The following is a 26213-nucleotide window of genomic DNA, read 5'->3' as shown; positions in this document are numbered from 1 at the left end:
CGTGTGAATTTTAACCATATGCAACTGCTGTACTTCCAGAAAATAAAAGTTACCACCCAAACAACACAAAATTCTCCCCAGCAAACACTCGGAGGGCAGTTAGGTGAACCATCTTCACCCAAAGAACACCTTGCCTTTGGATAATAATAGCTCAAAGGAGCACATAAAGATGCTGGAAACACCGGCCCGGCCTTGTCACCCACAAAGATGGAGCCCAGATGCAGTGCAGAGCTCTTTTTTTTCTTTTTTTTTTTTTTCCATTTGTATCTTATATTGAAGCATAATTTATTTATAAGTTGTGTTAGTTTCAGGTGGTTTGCGGGGGAGGTATTCTGTTTTGGTTTGTTTTCTTTTTTTTTTTTTTTTTTTGCAAACCTCCTTTCTGACTAACTTTAGGATGCCAAGAAGTGGGCGCTGGCTCGGGCCCTGGAGGCTCCAGGCCAGCAAAGGGCTAACTGAACTCAAGTGAGCGGATGGGTTCCGGCCCTGCCCCAGCACAGACTGGCCTTCATCTCTTCGTGGCTCCTTTCCTCTTCTACAAAGTGTGACCTGTAAGGTCGCTCAGATGCTCTGATCGGTGGTCTTGTGTGGACGCAGGGCCAGCTCTCCCCCCAGCCCCGGCGGGTACAGCTTCTGCCCCCACTGCCCGGAGAGCCTGAAACGCTCCCACGGAGGGTCCTACCTGCTCGGATTTGGGGGTTATTTGTCCAAATGCCTGCCAGCCCCCATCCAGGTTGGACAATGTGTTTTTCACAGGGCGTTTACAGCCAGAGGGGCTAGACGGGAAAATGATTCAGCAGAATTCACCGACAAACACTGATTTTAATGGTTATGTGTTTCTGTTTATTATACTTGTGTATTCTATGTATTGTTTACCATTACCATCCTCATGCTGTGTGATCCTGGCTCTCCATTTATGGTACAGAGGATTATGGTCTTGATAAAAATAAATAAATCAGAGGCAATAGCAAATAGTAGTGTAGGTGCAGGCTATTCAGGAGAGCCGTCACAGAGGTGGCCTTAAATGTGACTGGAGTTCGGGACTTCCCTGGCAGTCCAGCAGTTAAGACTCTGGGCTTCCACTGCACGGGCGTGGGTTCAATCCCTGGTTGGGGAACTAACCATATGCCAAAAAGTTAAAAAAATAAATAAATAAAGGGGAAGGAAGGAAAGATGAACGAGGACTTCCCTGGTGCCCCAGGATAAGAACCTGCCGGCCAGAGCAGGAGACGCGGGTCCAGTCTCCGGTCCAGGAAGGGCTCACATGCCGCGCAGCAGCTGAGCCCGAGGCCCGCGGTTACCGAAGCCCCGCGTCCAAAGCCTGTGCTCGGCGGCGACGACGACAGCAGGAATGAGAAGCCGGAGCATCGAACGGAAGGGCAGCCCCACTGTCCACAGCCAGAGGGAGCCTGCTTGCAGCGAGGAGGACCCAGCGCAGCCAAAAATCAATAAATATAATACATTTTTTAAAGGGAGAAGCAATGACTGCAGTTAGAGAAACATGATGCGCTGAATCGTGTCCTCCCAAAATTCAGGTGTGCAAGTCTTAAACCCCGCGGGACCTCACTTGGGAATGCGGTTCTTGCGGACGAGCTTTGTGAGGTCGTGCTGGGTGCCCCCAGGGCGACTGGCCGCCGCTCAGGAGGCCCTGCGGGCTCAGACCCGCCCGGGAGCGGGGAGCCAGGAGGCAGGGATGCGGGGCCGCCTGGGGCGCCTGCGACGGGCAGGAGGGCGCGGGTCAGAACAACGGGCCACACGGGCGCTCTCGGGGCGTTTCCCTGACGGGGCGGGAGGGCACGGAGGCAGAATAAGGGGGCGCAGGGCCGCTCGGGGCGTCCCCGTGGCCCCAGCGCAGCATCCGTGTCCAGGCCCCGACACCGCGGGCGGAGAGGTCTGAGCAGGTGACGCTCAGCGCCCGGGCGAAGCGCGCTCAGACCCCGCTTCCTGGCGGCTGGTGCGGGACGCCTGAGCTGGGTGCTCTCGAACCTTCTCTCGGATGTTTTTCTTTTTAGATTCCACATGTAAGCCACAATATTGTATGATATTTGTCTTTCTCCGTCTCATTCGCTTTACGTAGTCTGATAATTTCTTACAAATGAACTTATTTAGGAAACAAATAGACCTACAGACATAGAAAAGAAACTCATGGCTACCAAAGAGGGGCGTGGGGGGGAAATAAATTGGGAGATTGGGGTTAACAGACACACACACTGTGTGTGCCTGTGGCCGATTCATGCTGATGTATAGCAAAAACCATCACAATATTGTAAAGTAATTATCCTCCAATTAAAGTTAACAAATTAATTTTTAAAAAATAAAATAGACAAACAGCAAGGTCCTACTGTATAGCACAGGAAATTCTACTCAATATTATGTAATAACCTATAATGAAGTAACATGTATACCTACATATGTATATGCTTTTTTGGATTCTTTTCCACTAAATTAAAAAAAATTTTCATATATAATCAGATCTTTATACTTTTGCAAAAATTATTAGTTTTAAAGAGCATCTTTTGTACATGTTATTTTGTTATCAAAATGTAATAAAATAATATGAATATTATTACTGCACACAAATTCTTAAAAATGATGAATGCTTAATTACAAGGATCTTGGTAGTGTATCTGGTCTCCACAATTGTAACTTGATTGTTGATCATCAAATGAAACAAATAAGTTCCTAAAAATAAAGATGACACTGTTGTTTAAAAAAGAAAAAAGAGTTTTCTCTTGCCTCTACTAGCTCTGCTGGGAGTTATCACCCGCTAGAGGGTCAGGGAAGGCTTCCTGGTCCTTGAGACACAGAAGAAATGGAAATGAGTCTATTCCATGGAGAAAGACAATTGTGAACAAAGATGCTGGGTGAGGCCAGCCGGAGCCAACACCCCCAAACTTCCAGGTTCACATGGACCGGGAACCAGCAGGAGGGTTCTGTCCACGGCAGACTTAGGAGCAGTTGGACTGCAGGCAGCAGAACCCACTGGAAACTGCTGGAGATGGCAGGGCCTGAGCTCAGCAGTGCCGAGATGCAAGGGACCCCAGGGGCCCAGGAGAGCCTCTGGGGATGATGGGATGACCTGGAGGTAAGGTCTCGGGACAGCGGGCAAGGGGATAGCCTGCCACGATGAACCTTAACATGCTCAGGGAAGCAGAGGAACGTAACACTTGCCCATCCGTGACTGAGAGCTTTGCGGGCATTAGTCCATCCAGCGTTCACAAGCCCTTATGGGCCGAGGACAGGTGTTACCCCTGGTTTATAGGTGAGAAAAGTGAGGCTGAGAAAGGTCCACTCACCCAGCATCCTACTGCTGGGAGTTGTCGAACTGGCATTCAACCCAGGCCTTCCAACCCCAAAGCCCATAAAACTTATTCAAAGACATATTTAATAGCAATTTAATGTACGAGACTCTTGAATTCTTTTTTTCACACTTCTTTCAAACTTTCTAAACATGCCATAAAAATGCACAAATCCTGGGTGTTGATTTTGATGAATTTTGACAATTGCGTCCATCTGTGTAACCACCGCCCTGTACAAGATGTAAAACATTTCACTCGTCCCTGTCCCCGAACATTCCTTTCTGCCTCTTTCCTGTCAGTTCCCCTCCCAACCCTGGGGACACATTCTGATGTCTGTCTGTCTCTGCAGTTTGCCTGCTGTCAAGTCCGTCCAAAGCGAGTGCCTAATCTGCTGTGTCTGGCTTCTCTCACTCCGCGTGTTCGGGGGATTCATCTCTGTTATTGCGAGTATCAGTAATTCAAAGCACTGTTTACCTCTGAGCGCCTGATCAGCAGGTAAGTACTGTGTTGGTAAGACTTTGGAGAGTATCGGTGGGCTGTCCCTCTCGGCTTTCTCAGGAGCTAACCTGCATCCTAGGCCACGTGCCCGAGAGGAAGTTAGCCTCGCCTGCAGGGGAGAATCCAGGAGAAGGCCCGCGCTAACTGCTTTCCCCTGGGCACAGCTGTTGAATTAACTTGGCCACTTCGCGGCTCTCAGACCGCACTTTGGACAACAGCGTCTCGGTGGTGGTGCTGCTGTTTCCGAGGCAATAACCTTTTATCCAACGGCATGCGGAGTAAACATGCTGAGGTCTGTGATATTTTGACCTCCAAGCAGACAAAATCACACCAGCAACTTGGTCAACATGGCTGCGTCTTGTCCAAGATGACCTTAGGGCACAGATTTGAAGTGCTCCCCTGCATGGGCCCAGCTTGCCAAGAAGATGCAGGACCGCACCTCCTCTGACCCTCGGCTTTCCTGTTACAGCTGCCTGGTCCCCAAGAACCCGAGAGCTCAGGCTTTATTTCTCCCTGATGATGGTTATCCGTGTATCGCTCGAGGTGCAGCTTGAGAGCAAAGTAACTGTGAGCTCAGAGTTGAAAACTTGGTGATAAGACATGAAGAGAGAAGGATGAATTTGCAAAGAATGATCCTCCCCCAGTCCTCTTCCCTAGACCCCTCTTACTCCTTCGGTGAGTTCAAAACAGACCTTTATTACTTTGCAATCTATGTACAAACTAGATTTATGTAGCTTCATGTGTTATTGCTTGTATTTCTGTGTGCGCTTACTCCCTCTGACTCTCTGTGACCCCATGGGCTATAGCCCACCAGGCCTTAGTCCACAGGATTTCTCAGGCAAGAATCCTGGAGTGGGTTGCCATTCCCTGCTCCAGGGGAATCTTCCCGACCCAGAGATTGAACCCCAGGTCTCCTGCATTGCAGGCACATTCTTTACTGTCTGAACTGCCAGGGAAGCCCTTACTTGTGTATACTTATCTTAATTGTCCAGTTGACAGTTTTCTACCTGTGGAAACAGTTGACGTATCTTAGATATGTCAGAATTTTTTTCCCACTAAAATTGGTGAGAAAAAATTTTTTTCTTGAATGACTTTGCCCTTAGTAGCAAATTCTCAGGGATGGATTCATTGGTTCAGCAGAGACCTGTGACTTTAGATATCAAAACTGGGATCTGCAGACAATGAGCTTGAATTGTCTATCCCGTTAAGCTCCTGCGGTCCGTCCATGAGTGGGGACTTTTGTAAAAGCAATGTAGGCAGAAAGCACCGATGAAGAACAGCGGCTCCCTCCCGTCCCAAAGGCAGGAAGGAAGGGAGGAGAGGAGCGAATCGTAAGATGTGCAGAAGCTTCAGTGTCCCCTCCGGGCCAGGGCTCGCCATGTGGAGGGGCCATGGCCACCGACCAGCGTTCTTGGCCTCCTTAGTCAATAGAAAAAAAAATTTTTTCTTTTGTTTCATTGGGCTTTTTTCCCCACTGGGAGTCAATAGAAATTGATCAAGGCTGAACTCAGAATTGAGGCAAGGCTTTATCGGGGCCCCTGCTCAGCAGAGACAGGGAGAACAAGCAACAGGCCCCCTTGTTCATGCACTCCCGGGGGAGCGGGAGGGGAGCAGGTCCTCTGTGGGTGAGGGTAGGGGTGTGTCCCGGGATCAGGCTGGAGGGTGTCTTAGGGCCCGCCCGCCCCTTTGGGGGTGCTGAGTGCAGGGGGCATGCGTAGTCCCCTGCTTTGCTCCTGGCTCTTCAGAAGCAGCAGTTGGGTTTTTGGTCTTTTCAGGCCTTATTGTCCATAATTTGCCCCAACTGTACATGCACAGTGCTTAATCGTTTCTTCGTATTCTGTCGCTGGAGCAGAGGTGTGTCCAGGTACAAGCCCTGCGGCCAGGGCTCCCAGGGCCCAGCCTGTCTGAGAACTGGGCATCGGCTCCTCGGAAGAAACCCAGGCCATGCCCACAGGAGGGAGGCCCTGGCAGTCAGCTCCCCGAGACATCCACGGACACTGCGGCTGGCGCCTGGGGCTCAGGGCCTGTCTCGCAGGACCAGAGGGGCCACCCCTGGCGTGGGGTCCTCGGTCACAGCAGCCCAGACCTCAGAGGACATTTCCCCAGAACCGCACCCCGGGGACCCCACACAGGGCAGGCCCCTGATGCTCAGCAGTCACTCACCACGTGGGCACCTCACTGGCCCTTTCTTGGCCCCTCATCCACTATCAGGGGCTTCCCAGGTGGCTGCAGGGGGAGTGAGCCTGCCAGCCGATGCAGGAGATGTAAGAGACGCAGGTTCGATCCTGGGTTGGGACGTTCTCCTGGAGAAGGGATAGGCTACCCACTCCAGTATTCTTGGGCTCCCCTGGTGGTTCAAACAGTAAAGAATCCACCTGCAATGCAGGAGACCTGGGTTCGATCCCTGGGTTAGGAAGATCCCCTGGAGAAGGGAAAGGCTACCCACTCCAGTGTTCTTGACTGGAGAATCCCCATGGACAGAGGAGCTGGGTAGGCTACAGTCCATGGGGTCGCAGAGTCAGACATAACTGAAGTGACTTAGCACACATGCACACAATCCACACTCGATGCCCCAGGACAGCGCCCCTGCGCGGTGACCAGACTCCAGGCCCACAAGCGAAGGGCTGAGAGGGTGTCCAAGGAGAGCTGGGGGCGTGAGCGGCAAAGCCCAGCTCCAGGAACGCTCAGGAAAGGTGACCCGGGTCCTGGGCAACAGAGACCCCCAGGGATGGGGGTGGGTGTGTGTCTCTGTGTGCATATGTGCAGACGCCCACGTTAGCAGGCAGGCCAAATTAAAAGCAGCTAGAGATCAAATCCAACACGTGGACCTTATTTGGGTTCTCATTTTAAACAATCTGTAAAAAAAAAAAAATTCTTAGAAAAGGTAGATGTAATGACTTTAAGGAAGACCTTTCACCATCTTTGGTATAATAATAGTATTAGTTTTTTGTTTTTTTTTTTAAGAATCCTTACAGATACATCACGAAGTGTTTGTGGATGAAATGATACAGTACTTGGGATTTGCTTCAAAGTGATCAATGTCAGGGAGTTTATAGGAGAAAGATAAAAGACCAGGGGCTGTGTGTTCATACTGTTAAACCCGGGCAGCAGGAACACAAGGGTTCTGGTACTGTTTGGTCCATTTCTGAATATGTCTGAGGTTTTCCATAGTTTGATGTAAAGAAAGATGGGAAAGAGGTGGTGGGCAATTAGGAAGGGGGTCACACGCAGGGCCCAGGCCCCAGGAGGAGGGTGCAGGACCCCAGGGTGTGAGCGCTGGCCAGAGCCGTGGCATGGGCCTCAGGTCCGGTGGAGCTGGGAGACAGAGCAGCCGGGCAGAGGTGGGCCTGGCGGGGGCCTGCCGTCCGCTGTCTCTCCCTGCGTCCAGAGGGCAGCATGGTCTGAACTGTCTGCGTTATCACATGTACCTGCCGGCCCCACCAGAGCAAAGCAGATAGAGCCGAAGAAACAGAGAGAAAGGTTTGCGAGGCCCTGAGAAAATTAGGTACGACTACCAAGGGTACTCAGGAGGGAAGGGAGAAAAGCCGAGAGGAAAGGGGTTAATTCTGCTCCCCAGCTAAGACAGTGCAGGCGAGGGGAGGGCCACTCACAGACACAGGGCCTGAAAAGTAAGGTGTGCTGTCAAGAATTCCCATATGGAAATCTCACGTCTGGAAAGTGAAAGTGTTAGTCGCTCAGTCGTGTCTGACTCTGTGTGACCCCACAGACCGTAGCCCACCAGGCTCCTCTGTCCATGGGATTCTCCAGGCAAGAATACTGGAGTGGGTTACCACTCCCTTCTCCAGGGGATCTTCCCAACCCAGGGACGGAACCTGGGTCTCCCGGAGTGGTTTTAAAATAAACACTGATGAGAGGCTGTCCTGTTCTGGTTTCCATTGTTTATATACTTAGGATCCATTCAGTACCTGTTTCTAAGAAGGAATTTAAAGACTCTGCTGATATTAATTCTCAGAGTTTCTCAAGAAATGTGTAAGTTTTGAAACCTCAGTATTGCAATGCTGGCCAAACTTACTGCTAAATCCGGTAAACACGATGGGCTTGCCTGGTGGCTCAGTCAGTAAAGAATCAGCCTGCAATGCGGGAGACCCAGGTTCAATCCTTGGGTCATGATGATCTGGAGAAGGGAATGCCAACCCACTCCAGTATTCTTGCCTGGAAAAGCCCGAGGGACAGAGGAGCCTGGCGGGCTACAGTCCATGGGGTCGCAAAGAGTCGAGCATGCCTGACTAACACACACACACACACACACACACGTGCGCCCAGCACCTCAATCATTTGGGTTCCAAAGGGTGTTTTAAGTATTGAGATGATAGAGAAAAAGAGATTAAGGGAGAAATTGCTTTTCCACCTACATTTTACATGGCCTGGAAATCTAGGACTGGAGAACTTGAGAAAAGACTTTCCTGGTGGCGCAGTAGATAAGAATCCACCTCCCATGCGAGGGATACAGGTTCGATCCCAGTTCCGGGAAGATCCCCCACGCCAAGGAACAGCTAAGCCCATGCACCACTATTCCTGAAGCCTGTGTGCCTAGAGCAGGTGCTCTGCACCAAGAGAAGACACCGCAGAGAAGATGAACCCCTGCTCAGAGCCGCTAGAGAGAGCCGGGGCAGCAACCGAGACCCAGCACCGCGGAAACTAACTGAAAAGATTTTTTAAAATTCCATTAAAAAAAGAACTCAAGGCAGACGGTTAGAGAAAATGAGCTTGGGAAACACCTCCCCCGAGAGACAACGACCATGTCCACGAAGCCCAAAGACAGAGTTCTGGCACGTTCAGAGCATGATGTTGAGTGTCTGCCTTCAGGAAGGACAGACTCTGCCTTCCTCTGATGCGCGTGTACCAACTGCATGGCTTTCCTTCTGATTTTTCAGAGAGCGTGACCTTTCCCTGAAACTTTGGCACGGAGAGGCGGCCACAGGGCTTTGCCATCGCCTGTGATAAGACCTCACCAACAAAGACAGCCTCCGGGGACCACGGCCAGCAGGGCTGCCACAGCCTTTCCGCCCCGTCCCCCGGGGAATCTGAAATGCAGCCGGATTCTTAGGGCCCAGACCATGCGCCTAAGAGAGCGGCTTCAGTGGGCTTGGGATTCAGACAGAGCTTCCCAGCTGGCTTGGGTTTGGGGTGGCTGTTTAGCCTCTGTGAGTGTATTGAGGATTAAACATTGAGCCCAGCATCGGGCCCCTGTTGGGTGCTGAGCCGATGCGGTGGACCGTTGTTATTACTCATCGCTGCTCTTGCTGGCATTATTATTTCGCGGGCATCACAGACGCGCGGGCAGCGCGCCGGGACCCCAGCCGGCGTGTGCCGAGGCCGGAAGGAAACCCGAGCACCGGCCGGCGCGGAGGCCGACCCCGCAGGCCCGGGCGCGCGGCTCCCCGCTGCGGCCAGCCGGCTCCGATGAGAAAGGGCTTCTAGAGAAAGCTCCTTCGGGTTGCAGGCTAGCTGTGTCCCTAAGCGTGGGGACAGCCCCCTCCCACCGCCAAGCGGTGTTTTCTGGGCTGCGGCCGGCCGGCCTGCGATGCCCGCGTCCGGCACGCTGGGTGTCGTGCCCCGGGGCTCCCCGCGGCAGGCCGGCTTCGGTCCCGTTACGGAATCCCGGAGGAGCGGGTGGTCTTCATCTGAGAAGGGGTAGCGGGTTCCGAGGCCAGGCAGGTGAGTGTGAAACGTTCCAGCAGGTCTGTCACCTGCTGCTGTTTGCTGGCATATCGAGGGGTCCAAACCCCGTGATCTGACTTCCAGGAGAAGGCCAGCCTGAGCCGATGAGCCGGCGGGGGGCGGGGGGGGGGGGGGGCGGGGTGTGGAGCGCAAGGAGCAGCTGACCAGTCGGGGAACCCCACACCGCCTCGCACCCCAGGGTGGACCCAAAGCCAGTGTGGACGTGAGGTCCGGGGGCAGGTGCGGGGTCTCTGGAGCAGAAAGGCCCTGGACACAGCGTCACTGCCTGCCTAGTTGGGGGCGGGGCTGTGTACCCCAGGGAAGAGCCCAGAGGGGCCCCTTGTAGAGTCCAGGCCAAGCTGGCTGCCTCTGCCCAGAGCCGGAGGGAGAGGCAAGGAGGGCACCAGCTTTCTGCTCCAGAAATGTTTTAAGAAAGTCATCTTTGGTCCAGTGCCAAGGACCCAGGGCTTTCACTACCTGGTCCCAGGTTCAGTCCCTGATCAGGGAGCTAAGATCCTGCAAGGAGTGCAGTTCAGCCAACAACAAAAAAGAAAGAAAAAGTTTTCTTTGCAATAATCATTGTTGTTATTGTTCAGTTGCTCAGTCGTGTCTGACTCTTTGCAACCCCATGGACTGCAGCACGCCAGGCCTCCCTGTCCATCACCATCTCCCAGAGCTTACTCAAACTCTTGTCCATCGAGTCAGTGATGCCATCCAACCATCTTATCCTCTGTCGTCCCCTTCTCCTCCCGCCTTCAATCTTTCCCAGTATCAGGGTCTTTTCCAATGAGTCAGCTCCTCAAATCAGGTGGCCAAAGGATTGGAGCTTCAGCTTCGGCATCAGTCCTTCCAATGAATATTCAGCACTGATTTCCTTTAGGATTGACTGGCTTAGTCTCCTTGCAATAATTATGTTCTGTTTAAAAAAAAAAAAAGAGGTGAGAGGGAGAGGAGCCTGAACATAGTTCATGTTGTGAAAATGAGCTCACACTTAGCTTATTTAAAATTTCAGAGCTAAAACTTCTCAAGCAGAAATTTAGAATTTTCTTCCTAAAGGTTGCTGGCTTCAGAGTCTGACACGCAGCTTTCATTGTCCAAACAACTCTCTCTGAAGACTGACAGCTCATTACCTCCTTCCCGGGAAGGGAGTTTATCTCATTTCAAGCTCTCACAGATGAAAAGAAACAGGGCTCTAACCTTTTTATGGCTGGAGTCAAAAATGTTTTGTGTAGGTAATTTGAACACAAGCTAGAATTTTCCAAGTGATTTTATATCATTTCCATAAACTTTTATCAGATTAAGATAATAGTACCTTGAATTTATATGTCACGTACTTTTAGAGGAAGCAAAACACAGTCATATATACCCCCTTGATTTTTACAAAATCCCCGTGAAAGGCTTCAGAACAAACTTACAGTCACCAAAGGGGAAAGGCGGGGGAAGGGATAAATTAGGGGTTTGGGACTAACATCCTCACAATGCTCTCTATAAAATGGATAATCAACAGAGACCTGCCACGGAGCACAGGGAACTCCTCTCAATATTCTGTAATAACCTATATAGGAAAAGAGTCTGAAAAAGAGTGAATATATGTGTAACCGAAGCACTTTGCTGTACATTTGAAACTAACACAACTTTGCAAATCAACTATACTCCCGTATCAAATAAAAAATACATTTACAAAATTCCTGTGAAGAAAGATCTATCAAGCCCTGTCATTCTTATAAAATAAGATCTACGTTTTCAATGTTTTTGCCTTTCTCTTTAGTCCAAGGTATGTTTGAGCCTTGTAAGAAATTCTTTTATTCACAAAAGAATTCCCTCATAACTGCTAGAAACACTTTAATTTTACTCTATGATACTGCTTTAAAACTTCTATATGGCTTCACGAATTCTGACTTTGAAGCTGCAACTTCTGAAATCTTACTTTCTCTTTTTAAACATCAGTCTCAAAAATAATCTTTTTCCACATTTGAAAGATCAGAGGAACTGTTTAAACCCATCTTTAAGACTGGAAGATGATTGAATGTCAATCCCCCTTTTTCACAGATGCCTCAAACTATAAAAGAAACTCCTTGCCTTTTCATTAGGAAGAAGAATTTATTGGAAGAAGTGACTATTCCAGTCACTCTAGGGAGCAATTTAGGAAGTTGTAACATTTTCCCTGCTTGTGGGTTTTGCCTGAGGTGGGAAAAAGCATTAATAGAAGTTGCCACCGTCACAATCATTGAAGACAATGGGGTGGGGGGCGGGGTGTAACTTTGAGGTGCAAATGTGTTCGTCAAGAGAAAGCTTTCTAAAAATCAAGGTATAATTCACATAAAACTCACCTTTTTTAAAGTGTGCAATTCAGTGGGTGTTAGTGTGAAGTTATGCAACTATTACCACTGTCTAATTCCAGAACATCCCACAATTCCAAAAAGAGGTCCCTTACCCCTTAGCTGTTATTGTCCATCCACCCTCACCCCCAGACCCTGGCCATCAGGAACCTGCTTCCTGTCTCTAAGAATTAGCGTGTTAGGGGCATTTCACACAAGTGGACTCACTCGCTGTGGCCTTTTCTCTCTGGCTTCTATAGCAGGTCCCTGTAGGAGCGTGTATCCATATGTATCCATCCGTTCGTTTCTATGCCGAGCGATCGTTGTGTGGATAGACATATTTTGTTTATCTATTGATCAGTGATAGCCCCGTGGATTGCCTCCACTTTGGGAATACTGTGAATAATACTGCTACGGGCATTCAAGGACAAGTGTTTGCGTGAATGTGTATTTTCAATTATATCTCACTGTAGGTCATCAAAGACGGTTTGCAAGATAGGATGTCACTGTTTTTCCCCAAAGACCAAACATCCGCTACTTGATTCACGCACTGCCGGCAACTTATTTCTAAACCCGCCCCTTCAGCAGCTCACGGTGCGTCCTCGGTGTGTGGTCGCGATGTGAGTGATGAGTGGATAGTGAGGACTGGCTCACGGGGCTGTCCTCTGGGGCTCTCCTTCTCTGCCCCCGTCTCACCGCGGCCCCAGCACGCCCCCCGACCGCATGAGGCGGACGGTGGGGCAACCACCGCGTGGCCCGGCCTCCTCGAGCCGGCGGGGACAGAGGCGGATGGGAGTGCCGCCTCGCACCCGCGGCCTCTGCTCGCAGCCCGCCGCGATCAGCGGCCGCCTGCATCTCCCCGCCAGGGGCTGGAGGGTCGAAGCGGAGCTCAAGCCCCCAGTCGCCGCTCACCCACATCGAGGCGGGGCTTGTGCTGTTCAATCTACCTTTCCGATGCCCCCCAACATTGCTGAACCTCCGAGACTCCCACTCGTCCCTTGAGATGGACTAGTCTTCTTCAGCCCCCAGCAGGGCCGTCAACAGTCATTTCCAACAGGGGGAACATTGACTAACCCAGTAGATGGGGGAAAACCGGAAACAGTGGCAGATTTTATTTTCTTGGGCTCCAAAATCATTGTGGATGGTGACTGCAGCCACGAAATTAAAAGATGCTTGCTCCTTGGAAGAAAAGCTATGACAAACCTAGACAAGGTATTAAAAAGCAAAGACATCACTTGGCCAACAAAGTCCCTATAGTCAGTCCCTATAGGAAAAACCCCTAGGGTATGGTTTTTCCAGTGGTCATGTATGGATATGAGAGTTAGCCCATAAAGGAGGCTGAGTGCTGAAGAATTAATGCTTTCAAACTGTGGTGTTGGAGAAGACTCTTGAGAGTCCCTTGGACTGCAAGGAGATCCAACCAGTTCATCCTAAAGGAAATCAGTCCTGAGTGTTCCTTGGAAGGACTGATGCTGAAGCTGAAACTCCAATACTTTAGCCACCTGAAGAGTTGACTCATTTGAAAAATCCCTGATGCTGGGAAAGATTGAGCGCAGGAGAAGAAGGGGATGACAGAGGATGAGATGGTTGGATGGCATCACCAACTCGATGGACATGAATTTGAGCAAACTTTGGGAGTTGGTGATGGACAGGGAGGCCTGATGTGCTGCAGTCTGTGAAGTCACAAAGAATTGGACACAACTGAGCAGCTGAACAAGAACAACAAAAGGAACTTGGCTCTTGAGCCCTTGTTTCTGCTGAAGGTGGAAAACCTAATCTTGCCAATCCAAGACAACTGGTTGCTTTCAGCATCAAAACCCTGCTCCTCGGGTGGCCGAAGTGATAGGAGGCTGCTCTGGAGTGTGCCCCTGTCCCCCCAGCCTCTGCGTGGCCTCTGTGACCACAGCTGGGCCACCAGGACCGGCTGGAAAGGTGCGCCCGGGGCCACTCGGCGCTCTCCAGCGAGGTTCTCCTGGACGGCTGGCGTCCCCAGCCACAGCCTGGAGGGGCAGGCCGCCACTGCTTTGCTCTCCGGTCCCCTGACCTGTCCAAGGTGTCCACGCCTCCACCTGTCTCTCAGGCTCACTCCGAGTCAGAATCCCAGCCAACACTGGGGGACGTCTCAGGGGCCCAGCCTCAAAACTCAGGTCCTGTCCTCAGCACACTGCCCTCTCCTGAGGCGGGGAGGTGCTGTTTCCGTCGCCCCTGCTCCTGGACGCCTGACACAGAGGATGGTTCTGGACGTGTGCTCTCTGGACCAGCCCAAGCAGCACCCGACCCCAGAGGCAGGCACCCTGGAGGCCAGACCCACGCGCTAGGGGCCACTCTGGTTCTAGTGTCCCGGGCCCCCCGCCTCCAGCTCCTGGCAGTGGAAACCAGGCCTGAGCAATGCCCTGGGGGTCCAGAGACTAGGACTTTGTCTCTCGCAGCCGAAGGCGTGGCTTTAATCCCTGGTCAGGAAACTAAGATCCAACAAGACACATAGCCAAAACCAACAGCAAAAAAAACCACACAAGTCTAGGGTTCAAATGCACTTTTCTTCCTTTGAAATAAGGCTTTCAAAACTTATTTCCACTCTATATAGTCAAGGCTGAGAGCCAGCTCAAAGCCACACTTTGTTTATTTCAGCAGCCTTCATGAGAGGTGATAGACTGCAACCAACTACACGTATGGAACGTGTACTATTTGATAAATTTTGACTTATGTAAGCATCCAGGAAACCTGCTCCCCAAGCAAGATGATAAAACCACCCCGTCACTCTGAGAAGTTTCCTGTAGTCAGGAGTTTTGCTTCTAGTTTTGATAGGTTTCTCTTTCTGTATTGGACAAGCCTCAGCCCATCTCCGTGGTGGGAGAGGGAGGAGCTGCCCGGAAAGAAGACCCACTGGCTGATGATGCCAGCCTTGTCTCAGGACAGAGTCCCTCTGCACTGGAATCTCGGAGGGAGGCCTGGCTTCTGAGCCCCAGAGAACAGGACAGGCACTCTCCTGACCCCGGGGTCCGGCGCAGCGAGGAATCCGTGCACTTACGACCAGCGGGATGTGTCTCAGCAGAGAGTGCCCGGGAGAGAGCTGCAGGGGGCTAGCCTGTTGAGGCTGAAAATTGATGCCAGGGCTGGGCCTGTCAGCAGAGCCCCCAGAGCGAGTATGGACAGGCTGGGTGGGCCGCAGACAGGACGGTAGTCATGCTCTGGGGGCTCCCAGGGGCCCCGGGGCCCGGGACCTCCGCCCAGGTCTTCCTCACTGTGTCATTGAGCGTGGGCAGCTTCCCATCTTCTCCTATGTCACTAGTTCTCTCTCTGCCCTTCAGGGCTTTAATATTTATCTCTGTTCAGGCTGTGGGCTTGTGAGCACAAAACCCTCAATTTGGTGTGTAATGTGCGTCACAGTGACTTTCATTTATTTCTTTATTTATTTACTTATTTATTTATTTATTTATTTTTGGCCAGACCCAGCAGCTTGTGGAACTTCCCCAACCAGGAATCAAACCCGTGTCCCCTGCCTCGGAAAATTGGGGGCGTAACTGCTGCATCACCAGGGAAGTCCCTGCAACAGTTGTTTATTTCACTTCATGAAATATACTCAGCTCTGACTCCACCCTGACTTTCCCCAGAATGGAGACATTCGGTCTCAGGCTCAAGGGACACTGTTCTGTCTTTCTGTTCCTGGGAATCTAACAATATTCTTTTGAAGACAGCTTCTTTCCCTGCGCAAAGTGCTCCCGGAACTCTGCCGTGACCCTTTTTTGTTTTTTCCTTTTTCCTGCTTCATGTGCAGTTAAGATGTCCAGGAGAAGCTATTCCAATTGACTTCACTAGGAGTGAGGATATGAGTTTGTGGAAGTTCTTAAGGAACTTTTTGCTTTCCTGATAGAAGGATTAGATGCAAGCAGACAGCCCTTCTTTCTTCGCCTCTTCTAGTCTTGGTTCTGGATGGGATGGCAGGAGCCCTGGCCACCTTTTTGCAACCATGATGGAAAGCCCAAGGAAATCTCAGAGTTACACATTGTGTTAGTCTAGGTCTGTCAAAAAGCAGGTGCCTGGTGGCTCAGATGGTAAAGTGTCTGCCTACAATGTGGGAGACCCAGGTTTAATCCCTGGGTTGGGAAGATCTCCTAGAGAAGGAAATGGCAACCCACTCCAGTATTCTTGCCTGGAGAATCCCATGGACGGAGGAGCCTGGTAGACTACAGTCCATGGGGTCTCAAAGAGTACTGAGCAACCTCACAACTTCACGACTGAGCAGCTTCACTTACTTAAATGGGATTAAACACGCAAGGATTTCACTAGGGGAAATGCCTGCATGAGGGGACGAAGGAAGGGATCTGAAGAAGACAGGGAGAGACGTCAGGATTTGATTGAGTCTGACCCCAAATGAAGAAGGGAGGGAGAGAAGGTTGTACCATCTAAAGAAAGTCCAGTGAAGCCATCGGGGGGTCTTCAAACCCAAGTTGGCCATCAGGGGAGACCCAGGTCTCCTAGGAGGGGTCCGTGCTCCTGTGATGCTCCATGATTGGCAGGGAGCCACCCATGGCTTAGGCACAAACATTGCGATGAATTTTTAAATGCAACAGATGGAGCCCTTAGTTATGCTTCCTGCAACTGCAGGACCAGAAGGCATATTCCCGTAGCCACACCACCAACCTTTGCATTATTGAACCATCGCCCCAAACTAACTTCCTCTGGAACATTGGCTATCAGAGAAAATAAGTTCCTACATGTCTGTAGATGCAATGTCCTATTTTCTGTAACTGGCCTCCCTGAATGCATTCCTGACAGACACACCCCTCACCGCCCCACGATGCCCACACCCCACTGCTGCGGGGCTTCTCTCTTCCCTCCTTCCTCCCCCCACCCTTGCCTCTCCCCTCTCCCGTCCTCCCTTCACTGTCTCCTGCAGAGCAGCTTGATTCTGTCTCCTTCACACTTGAACTCCTGCCAGCGCCCAGCCCTCAAGGTCCCACCCTCAACCCCAAGTTGAAAGGCCTTATCAGGTTGTTTTTCCAAACCAGCACCATTCCCCGCCCCCAAGAGAATTCTGGAGCCAGGTGCTAAGATCGAGATTCCAGCTCACCGCACGGGTCCTTGCAAGCACACGCTCGCGGACACTGCGACTGTTCTCAAGGGCAGGGTACTCAGCGTCCCCCGACATGTACAAACTACTCAAAACTGGGCCTCTATCTTCCTACGTATAATGTGCCAGCCTATGTTCTAAGCACTTCATACGTATCAACCCTTTAAATCTCATAAAATCTGTGAAGTATGTGTTACCATTGTCCCACTTCATAGACAAGGAACCTGGGCACAGAGGTGGTGCGTTACTAATAAATTTAAAAGCCGAGACTTCCCTGGGGGTCTAGTGGTTAAAACTCCACCTTCCAATGCAGGAGGTCCAGGTTCCATCCCTGGTTGGGGAGCTAAGTTCCCAAATGCCACAGGCTGCTGCCAAAAAAAAAAAAATTTTTTTTTAAAGACGAAATATATTAATATATGAGCCCAAATGTAAGCCCAGGCAGGCTAGACTAGATGCAGTTTTGGAATCATATTCGATGTATTATTATGCTTAGAATATAATAATTAACCAACAAATGTTTGTTGAAAGAAGGAATAAAACTCATTAATTTAGTGAGCCAATATATCCAAGACTGGCTTGCGGTGCTGGGAGAGTCAAGCTTGAGGAGGTGATCCAGTTTTTTTGTGAGACCACCCAAGCCGTAAGAATCGTACATTTTCTATTGAAACGCAGGCTTGAGTCCCCGGATGTTTTCTGCCTCCCTCATCTGGTGGCTTCCTGCAGGGAGAGCTGTCCCTCTTGTACTAGCTGTTACAGCAAGGCTCCCCGTTCTCTCTCCCGGTCGCCGTGGCTCGGCTGGGGACGCGGGCCCCTGCTCCGCCCCCCGGAGCCCCGGATGGGTCACCGGGGACCGGGAGCCGGGTCAGCGGGCGTCCGGTCGCCCGCACCCCAGGCTGTGGCTGAGTCGCTGTCAGCCGGCGCTTCCTTACATCGTGGAGGCCGGGGCCCAAGGGCGAGCGGCTCAGCAAGTAGGCAGAACCGTGTGACCTCTGATGACCTCGGGAGTCACGTGGTATCACTTCCACCTCATTCTCCTGGGCAGGGCAGTTCCAGGGGTCAGCCTGGGCTGGAGGGAAGGGAAGGCAGATGCTCGCCCTCGGTGGGGGCACCTCGCGGTCAGGGTCAGGAGAGCAGGCAGGAGGCGGGGCTGGGAAACGTACACTGTACCAGTTTTCTTTCCACTGGAGAAGAACCCTTGATTCTTATCCTCAACTGGATCCCGTTAAAATGTACGAGACTATACAAATCTTCAGTCCCATGGACGTGTAACATACAACACAATTGATACAATCAATAATATGGTGATAACTTTGTATGGGAAAGGTGATTATTAGGCTTTCCATGGTGGCCATTTCATAATGTCTGCAAAGGTCAGTCATTGTATAGCAGAATATGATATGGCAACGAGATTTCAATAAAAATAAATAAATTACCATGGGGAAAAAGTTTAGTAAGTAAAAATACATGAGAGTGGACTTGATCAGTGTGTCCATGATTAAAGGAGGAGGAGCAAAACCGGCCGAACGTGTCAACTCTTGCACTTTTCCTTGCCTGTTCAAACGCTGTCAGGCCTGAAGACTGAACGCAGGCAGCTGAAGTCCTAGCCAACCTCCTTTTCCGTCCCGCCGGAGTGTTCCCTCCGGTGATGTGGTCAGTTCCTCCCTCCGCTTCCCTGGGTCTCCTGAACCCAAGTCCAAGGTCGTGAGGCTGCAGGTCTGTGGTGCCAGCCCCACCCACGGCCTCATCACTGAGCCCGACTCTGGATCCGACGCAGATCAGGGTCCTGCGCTTCCGCACCGAAGAGCGGCCGCCTGGCTGGCGCGCGCTCCCACGATGGAGCAGAGCTAGCCCACGCCTCGGAGAGGTAAAGGCAACAAGCCTATTTGCCAGTTACTCTCCGTGTCCTGACAGAGAATGTCTGCTTCCCAGAACGGAGCAGGAAAACCTAATAAAGTGGAAACGCCCCTGGAGGAGGAGGCGGTGACATCTGTGCTCAGAAGGAGAACGGCCGCTCGGTTTCCACCGCACAGCGCACACCTGGGGCTCTTCTGAGCGGCGGTAAGTGGAGTAAACCCCCCGTGTTTTCCTCGGTTGCAACCAGAGAAAGTGCTAAGTGTGCGGAGTTGGAGATAATCTGCCAAGGTTCTCAGTGCCCTGAGTACATGAGACACCCAGGCCCGGGGCCGCGCTGCCTTATCTGGAACCGTTCCTGGACTGAACGCGGGAGAAGGTCTAGACAGCGGCACTGCTTCTCCTTCTGAAGGGAAGTCGGCCTTTCCTTCGCCCTGTGACCGCTTGGTTTCCAATGTCTCTGCTTAAACAGCTTTGTGACTTGGCCACATTTTTCCTAAGGAATGAGTTATTTAAGCACTCTAATGTAATCATCCCAAGACGATCTTCCCTCATCGATTTAATAAAGAAAATTAAAGCGTGTTTTCTTTTTGTTAATATCCTGAACTGCCATCTGCTTTCAATGTGGATCTAATCAGACACTGGAAAGTATGAGAAACGGATCATGTTTACCAAGGAGTCTCTCTCTTTTTTAAAAAGTTGTGTGAATAAAATTTTGAAATACCCATGAGAGGGGGAAAAAGAAAGATCTGCCAGACTTTTTAGTTGAAAGAGATTTTATTTCATAGCAAGAGCGGGTCATGTAAAACGATTCTTCTAAATATAGACTCCTGGCTTCCTGGTAACTGTGTTATTTTTAAGACAAATAAGGTATTTTCTGCTCATTTATTGTTTTCCAGAAACCCTTCGAAGTCTGGTTTTCAGTCCTACGTGTGTCTGGATATTGACACAGACACATCCACCCCACCACTGGTAGTTGTGGTTGCCCTTGTTTGCTGGATGGTTGGTTGGTTGAATGACTGGACTGAAATGATCCTGCTAAGTCTAGCTTCCAGCTGTGTCAGTCTTCCACGGACTTGCTCAGCTTTCTTCCACCTTGCTCTTCCCTTTGGGCCTGGCCCCCAAGAAGTCACTTCTGCTGTGTATAAGCTAGTTATTGGTCAAAGCTGTGCTTGACTTACCACTATACCTAGTATTCTTTAATAACCGTGAGATGTCGATGAAATCTTACAGAAGAAATTCAGGAACCTGCCTGAAGTTGCATAGCAAAAATAAGGTTGCAATCTTGGTCTCTTAGCATACGTTACTTTAAATAATTATTCAAGTTCTAGAAACTACCTTTCAGATTTCAAACTTTAAATTGAAAATAAACATGAAATCTGTCATTTACTGAGCCAATACTGGATACCTAGATGGATGGATGGAAACTGAAAGATTTATTCCATTGGTGTATGGTGCTTTGTTATTATGGGAGATTAAATAAAAAGAATGAAAAGTTAAACAAAAAAACTGTGCTTGATCCCCCAGGGCTGGTCATGTTTTGACCTGGTACAGTGGTCCGTGTGTGGCTGGGAGTTGCTGTTAGTTTGGAGGTCCCTTAGAGTCCCGTGACTGCTCCTCTCTGACGGCCCCCAGGGGCGGGGCGTGCCTTGGGCATCACCCTGCCCTCTGCCTGCCGGGGCCGCTGGGCTCACATTTCTGAGCCTGGCTGCTGGGAGCTGCCCTTGTGTCAGGGGACTCCGCTGGCAGTCCGTGTTCGATCAGGGGTTGTAGCTAAGCCCCTCGAGTCCCTGGGTCAGTCTGAGACCAGGGGAACACTTTCAGGTCCGCTCACATCCTGCTGTCATTGCCCCCCCGACCCCAGTCCCCAGGGCCTAGAGAATGTGCACAGAGTTGCCTGGGATCCCCAGAGTTCTCCAGGGAGACCTTCGCCTGCTTCTGTTAAACTCCGGTCTGCATGGCTGCTTTTCTTGCATCAGACTTACCAGCCTCTCCATTTCCTCCAGGACCCCGTGGGTGACAACACCCTTACGCGTGGAGCTCTCCGCTCTGCTCTGGGTCAAGCGGTCCTCCCAGGAGAGTCCTCCAGGACCCCCGTGGGTGATGACACCCTTACACGTGGAGCTCTCCGCTCCGCTCTGGGTGAAACAGTCCTCCCGGTAGAGCTCTCAGCTCTATGTCTGTGAGCTTACCTCCCCCACTCCCTTCAGCCCCCTCCACCCTTGAGCTGATGCTCTGCACCACTGCTCAGGCCTGGGGTCAGGGGCCCACTTTTCCCAGAGTAATAACCCCCCCTCTTGACAACTGTATGGGCTTCCCAGATGGCTCAGATGGTAAAGGATCTGCCTGCCAATGCAGGGGATGCAGGTTCGATCCCTGGGTCGGGAAGATCCCCTGGAGGAGGGCATGGCAACCCACTCCAGTGTTCCTGCCTGGAGAATCCCATGGACAGAGAAGCCTGGGGGATACAGTCCATGGGGTCACACAGAGTCGGACACGACTGAGCGTGCACACACGCACGTGTGCTGGGGGACCGGCCCTGGCAGCCCTGGTCTTCTTGGCGTCTTCCTTGCAGCAGGGAGCCTCCGCCCAGTTAGCCCATAAGCTAGGCTGGGGTGGGGTGACAGGGACCCCAAGTTTTCTCCTCTGGAGACTGTGAGGAGGGGGGTGGGGAGAGGGACTCTGGCGCCCTTGGCTGTCCTGACTGGAGGAGGGCTCCCCTCCTGCAACAGGGGAGTGGGGGCCCTGAGCCTGCCCCCCACCCCAGCCAGGTGAATCCGCAGCCTCAGCCTGGGAGGTGGGGCCCACCTGTAGCAGAGGGTCCCAGGAGACCCGCCCCACTACAGAGCTGTGGGTGCAGGCCAGGAAGTGGGGACGCTCCAAACGCCGCGAACGTTCACTGTTCTTTCTAAGGTTTTCTTGAATGACTTATTTTTCATTTGCTGCTCGCCCTTTGAGCAGTCTCTAGAGGCTCTAAATTATTGCTTTTTTTTTGTAATTTCACCAGTTAAATTGCTGTTTAGCTGGAGAGAGGGTCTGCTGAGGCCTTCCTCCTTCATTCGGGAAGTCCTGTTCTTCACTGATTCTTTCTTTACCTCTGTCTTTAATTGAACGATGAGCCCTTGACCACTCCATCTGGGAGGTTGTGAGATGAGAAAGGATGGGAAATAGTGATATGCGGACGGTACCTGAAAACAGTGGTGCCCATTACAAATGCCAGTTGCTTCTTCAGATTTCAAATGATTCATATATTTTTGCTTCCTCCCCCTCAAAGTTATCAAACGGAATGCGTGCAGCTCATTTTCATTGTATACCACGAATATGTGACACCCCGCATTTTCAGATTGGAACAAGACATCAAACAAATGAAGGCATAACTCCCAGGAGAACAGAACTTGCTCCTCTAGTTTTCCAATTTTTGTGCGAAATAGGAAACGGTAGTCAAACAACAAATGATGTCTTTAAAATGGTATTTTAAAATTGAGTGCTGCTTCTGGGGATCACAAATTATTCATAACTCAGCAGGGTCATAGCAAGCTTCGTGTTCTCAAAGGAATGCATTTTCTTTCCCAATACACAGGCCCCAGTAGACAAAGAGCTGAATTAAGACTTTCCCTCCTATCATCAACAATGTCAAAGTTTTAGTTTGAGGAAAAATACAATTTGAAATCTAAAGGCACTCAATCAAATGTAACATTTTAAAATAGATAATTTTATACACAGTTATCTTGTTAAAACAACTAATCATATTTCATTTTCTGTGGGGAAAAATAAAACCACCATGTTTAATAACTCATACCATACTTGTTCCACCAGGATGGGAGAGTTTGAGTCTGATAAGTTGTGGATTATTTTTTTAAAATATCAATGTAACTCTAATGGTGTACTAATAAATTTCCATTCACAGAGCTTCCAATCTTTTATTCATAACCTATATAGGAGTGTGGTATGTAGCTGTGACTAAAGTTTATTGAAGGTAATTTTAATAGCTTTGCCCATTTCCGTAGCCATGTGCACCTCAGCCACAGGTGAGTGGGCAGCTGTTCCTTAATGCATGGTAGCACCCTGTAAACCTTTCAGAAGCAATCGTCTCATAGAAAGCCATAGTATGCTAAGACTGTAACCCCCAGGGAAACTGAGACAGGAAAATCAAGCGATTTTCCCCAAAGCCCAGGGTCAGTAACTGCTAGCGTGAGGGTGCTCAGTCACTCAGTCGTGTCTGACTCTCTGTGACCCCAGGGACTGTAGCCCACCAGGCTCCTCTGTCCACGGGATTCTCCAGGCAAGAATACTGGAGTGGGTTGCCATGTTCTCCTCTAGCAGATCTTCCCAACCCAGGGGTCAAACCCACATCTCCTGCATCTCCTGAATTGCAGGCGGATTCTTTACCGCTGAGCCACCGGGGAAGCCCAGTAACTGGTAGAGATAAAACTGAAGCCCAGCTCTCCAGGTTCCTCTGGTGGCTTCTCCCCGCGTTGAGTCAGACACATTGTGTCCTGAAATGATAAAGAGAACACAAGCAGACACCCCGTAATGGGAGCATCGGTTTTGACTTTTCCGTTGACAGGCTTTTTCTAAGCTTCCTCCTAGCACGGTGCTCTGAAGCAGTGGTGCTTGTCGTCAGAGCGCTGATGGTCTCACTGTGAAGACGACAAGGGTGAGCTTCATTTACTGGTCTGCCCCAGCATCGCACCGGTGGGGCAGGGGGCCCAGAGTCTGAACCCAGACCCGCCACCCGCACGAGTGTTTCAGACGCAGAGTGGGGCCCAGAGCACACTGCTGACCCAGGTGTTACAGGAGCCACGTGGACGCAGCAGACAAGCCCTTGCCCTTGGAGTTGCACACCCACCCAGCCTCCCACACACTCCTTCCATCACGCTATACCCACACCCAAACACCTGGCTCGATGTTGCCACCAAGACTCTCCCAGCCTCGGTCAAAGTCTGCCACCATTTGATCTTGGGGTAAGTTACTCAATCTCTCTGTGCCTTGATTTTCACTTTTAAAAAAAGCTAAACATTCCCAACCTGTGATCCAGCAACCCCCCTCCCAGGCATATATCCAGAAAAAAAAACATGATTTGAAAAGATACATGCACCCCAATATTCATAGCAGCACTATTTACACTAGCCAAAGCATGGAAGCTACCTAAATGTCCTTATGGCAGATGAATGGATAAAGAAGACGTGGCCCGTGTGTATTAATACAGTGAAATCTGACTCAGCCAGTAAAAAATGAAACAATGCCATTTGTGGCAACATGGGTGGACCTAGGGATTATCCAACTAAGTGAAGTCAGAAAGAGGCACATATGATATCGCTTATATGGGGAACCTAAAAATTGATACAAATGAACTTATAAAGCAGAAATGGACTCACAGACTTTGCAAACAAAGGTATGGTTACCACAGGGGAAAGGTGGGTGGGGGGAGGGACACATTGGGGGATTGAGACGGACACACACTCTACCATATAGAAAATAGACAACCAACAACAACCCACTGGACAGCATACGGAGCTCTGCTCAGTGACCTGAAAAGGGAGAAGAGTGTGAGCAAGGAGACAGGGGCATGTATAACTGAAGCAGTGTGCCGTCACCGGAAACTAACACAAGATGGCAAATCAGCCACACTTCAATATAAAAATTTTTTTAATGTTTTAAGTTAAAACCAAAGCACTCCCAACCACAATATAAGGAGAAGCAAAGACCAGCTGACTACATCACAAATACAAAACACTAATGAGCAAGGCTGGACTGTGGCACTTTGAGCAACACTCTTCCTCCCAGCATCTCCGTGCAATAATGATTCCCACGTTCTCCGCTGGACTAAGTCCACAGTGAGGCCAGTCTCACCAAGATGTCCTAGTCTCTGTCTGAGTAGCTTGTATCTTCTCTGTGAAAAATAACTCTCCTATTATATCTACACACGGTTTGATGGCATCGCCGACTCAATGGACATGAGTTTGGGTAAACTCCAGGAGTTGGTGATGGACAGGGAGGCCTGGCGGGCTGCAGTCCATGGGGTCGCAAAGAGTCAGACACCACTGAGTGACTGAACTGAACTGAATACATAACCCCATGTGCGTTGAGAATAAAGGCTTTGGGGGCAAGAAAAGACATGACTGCCGGGAATTTCTGCCATTCAAGTCACCTCTCCTTTATATGAAGGAAATTAGTTCATTTCCTAACATTGAACAGAGCACAGTGGTCAAAACAGTGGTAAAATAATAGAAAGAACAGGGGAGGGTTGTCTCTGAGAAGGGGTGTTTCAGTAATGTGACATAAAAAACCACCCCTACAGCTCTCCCCTGGAGCCTCAGTAGTAAAGAATCCACCTGCCAATGCAAGAGAAAGATCCCTTTCTTTCTAAGGGATCCGGGAAGATCCCTTAGTTGCCATGAAGCAACTAAGCCCCTGAGCCGCAACTCCTGAGCCTGTTCTCTAGAACCCTGGATCCCCAAAGACTGAAGCCCATGCACCCGGAGCCCGCGCTCTGCAACAAGAGAAGCCGGCACAGCCAGAGGCCCATGCACTGCAGCTAGAGAGGAGCCCCACAGCAACGAAGACCCAGTACCGCCAAAAAACCCCCAGAACTTAATGGCTTCAAACAACCACGCTTTATCATTTCTCATAAAGCGGCGTCTCAGCAGGGTCCCATGGGTGGCTGTCATCTGTTGGCAGGAGCTATCGGCCAGGGCGTCCTTGTTCTCCTCCACAGTCTTTCACAGGGCCCCCGTGGACGCGGACAAGCCTCTTAGGGAAAAGCTGGCGAGGCCTCACCCCACCGCAGGTGATGGGTCAAAGCACATCGCCAGAGTCAACTCCGATGCGAGAGGGGGCCAGTGGGCCCCAGCCCTCGATGGGGGAAGCGATGAGCTCGCGTTCAGAAAGGGGAGCGATCACAGGTGGCTGTCTTTGGAGGCTCCCCTCTGCCCCTGCCGCCAACAGAGGGAGTTAGGAGATGGGAACCTGTGACCTCTGTTTGCAAACGCCAGAGCTGCAGGCGAGGTTTGGGGCGGGGCAGAGGCCGCGGAGCTGTGGGAAGGCCCCAGAAGCTCTGAAGACTGCAGCTCAGTGCTTCTAGTTTACTGAGGGAGTGACCTGCTCTTAGGTCTTCTGGAAACAGTCTTCTCTGGAAATTCAGCAGGACGGCACCTCCATATTCCCACTTCCCCTACCCTTGGGGAGGAACTGAAGCAGGGCTAAGTGAGGTAGAGAGTGTCAGTGATGGAGTTGTGTACCTTCCAAAATTCATATGTTCACATCCTAAAGCCCAGGACCCCAGAAGGTGTCAGAAAGGCTAACACTGAAAAGCCGGTTAGATCCCAAGAACAAATGTTGGTGAGGATGTGCTGAAAAGGAAACCCCTACACACTGCTGGTGTAACACAAACTGATACAGCCATCATGAGAAACAATACGGAGTGTTTCCTCAAAAAGCTAAAATTAGAACTACCCTATGATCTAGCAATTCCACTCCTAGGTATATATCTGA

The 26213-nt window shown here is 50.6% G+C and overlaps 1 long non-coding RNA gene across 1 annotated transcript; it reads left to right on the top strand.

Annotated features, from left to right (window-relative positions):
• The first annotated feature begins 3226 nt into the window (after positions 1 to 3226).
• On the top strand, positions 3227 to 8939 carry LOC133050483 (uncharacterized). Its single transcript, XR_009691629.1, has 3 exons — positions 3227 to 3794; positions 4267 to 4472; positions 8693 to 8939. It is a non-coding gene; the product is annotated as an uncharacterized LOC133050483 (long non-coding RNA).
• The last annotated feature ends 17274 nt before the right edge of the window (positions 8940 to 26213 follow it).

The sequence above is a fragment of the Dama dama genome, chromosome 32 (genome assembly GCF_033118175.1).
Source record: "Dama dama isolate Ldn47 chromosome 32, ASM3311817v1, whole genome shotgun sequence".
NCBI lineage: Eukaryota > Metazoa > Chordata > Mammalia > Artiodactyla > Cervidae > Dama > Dama dama.
Note: the sequence above shows the minus strand (reverse complement) of the source record. Positions and strands in the feature narration are given on the sequence as shown.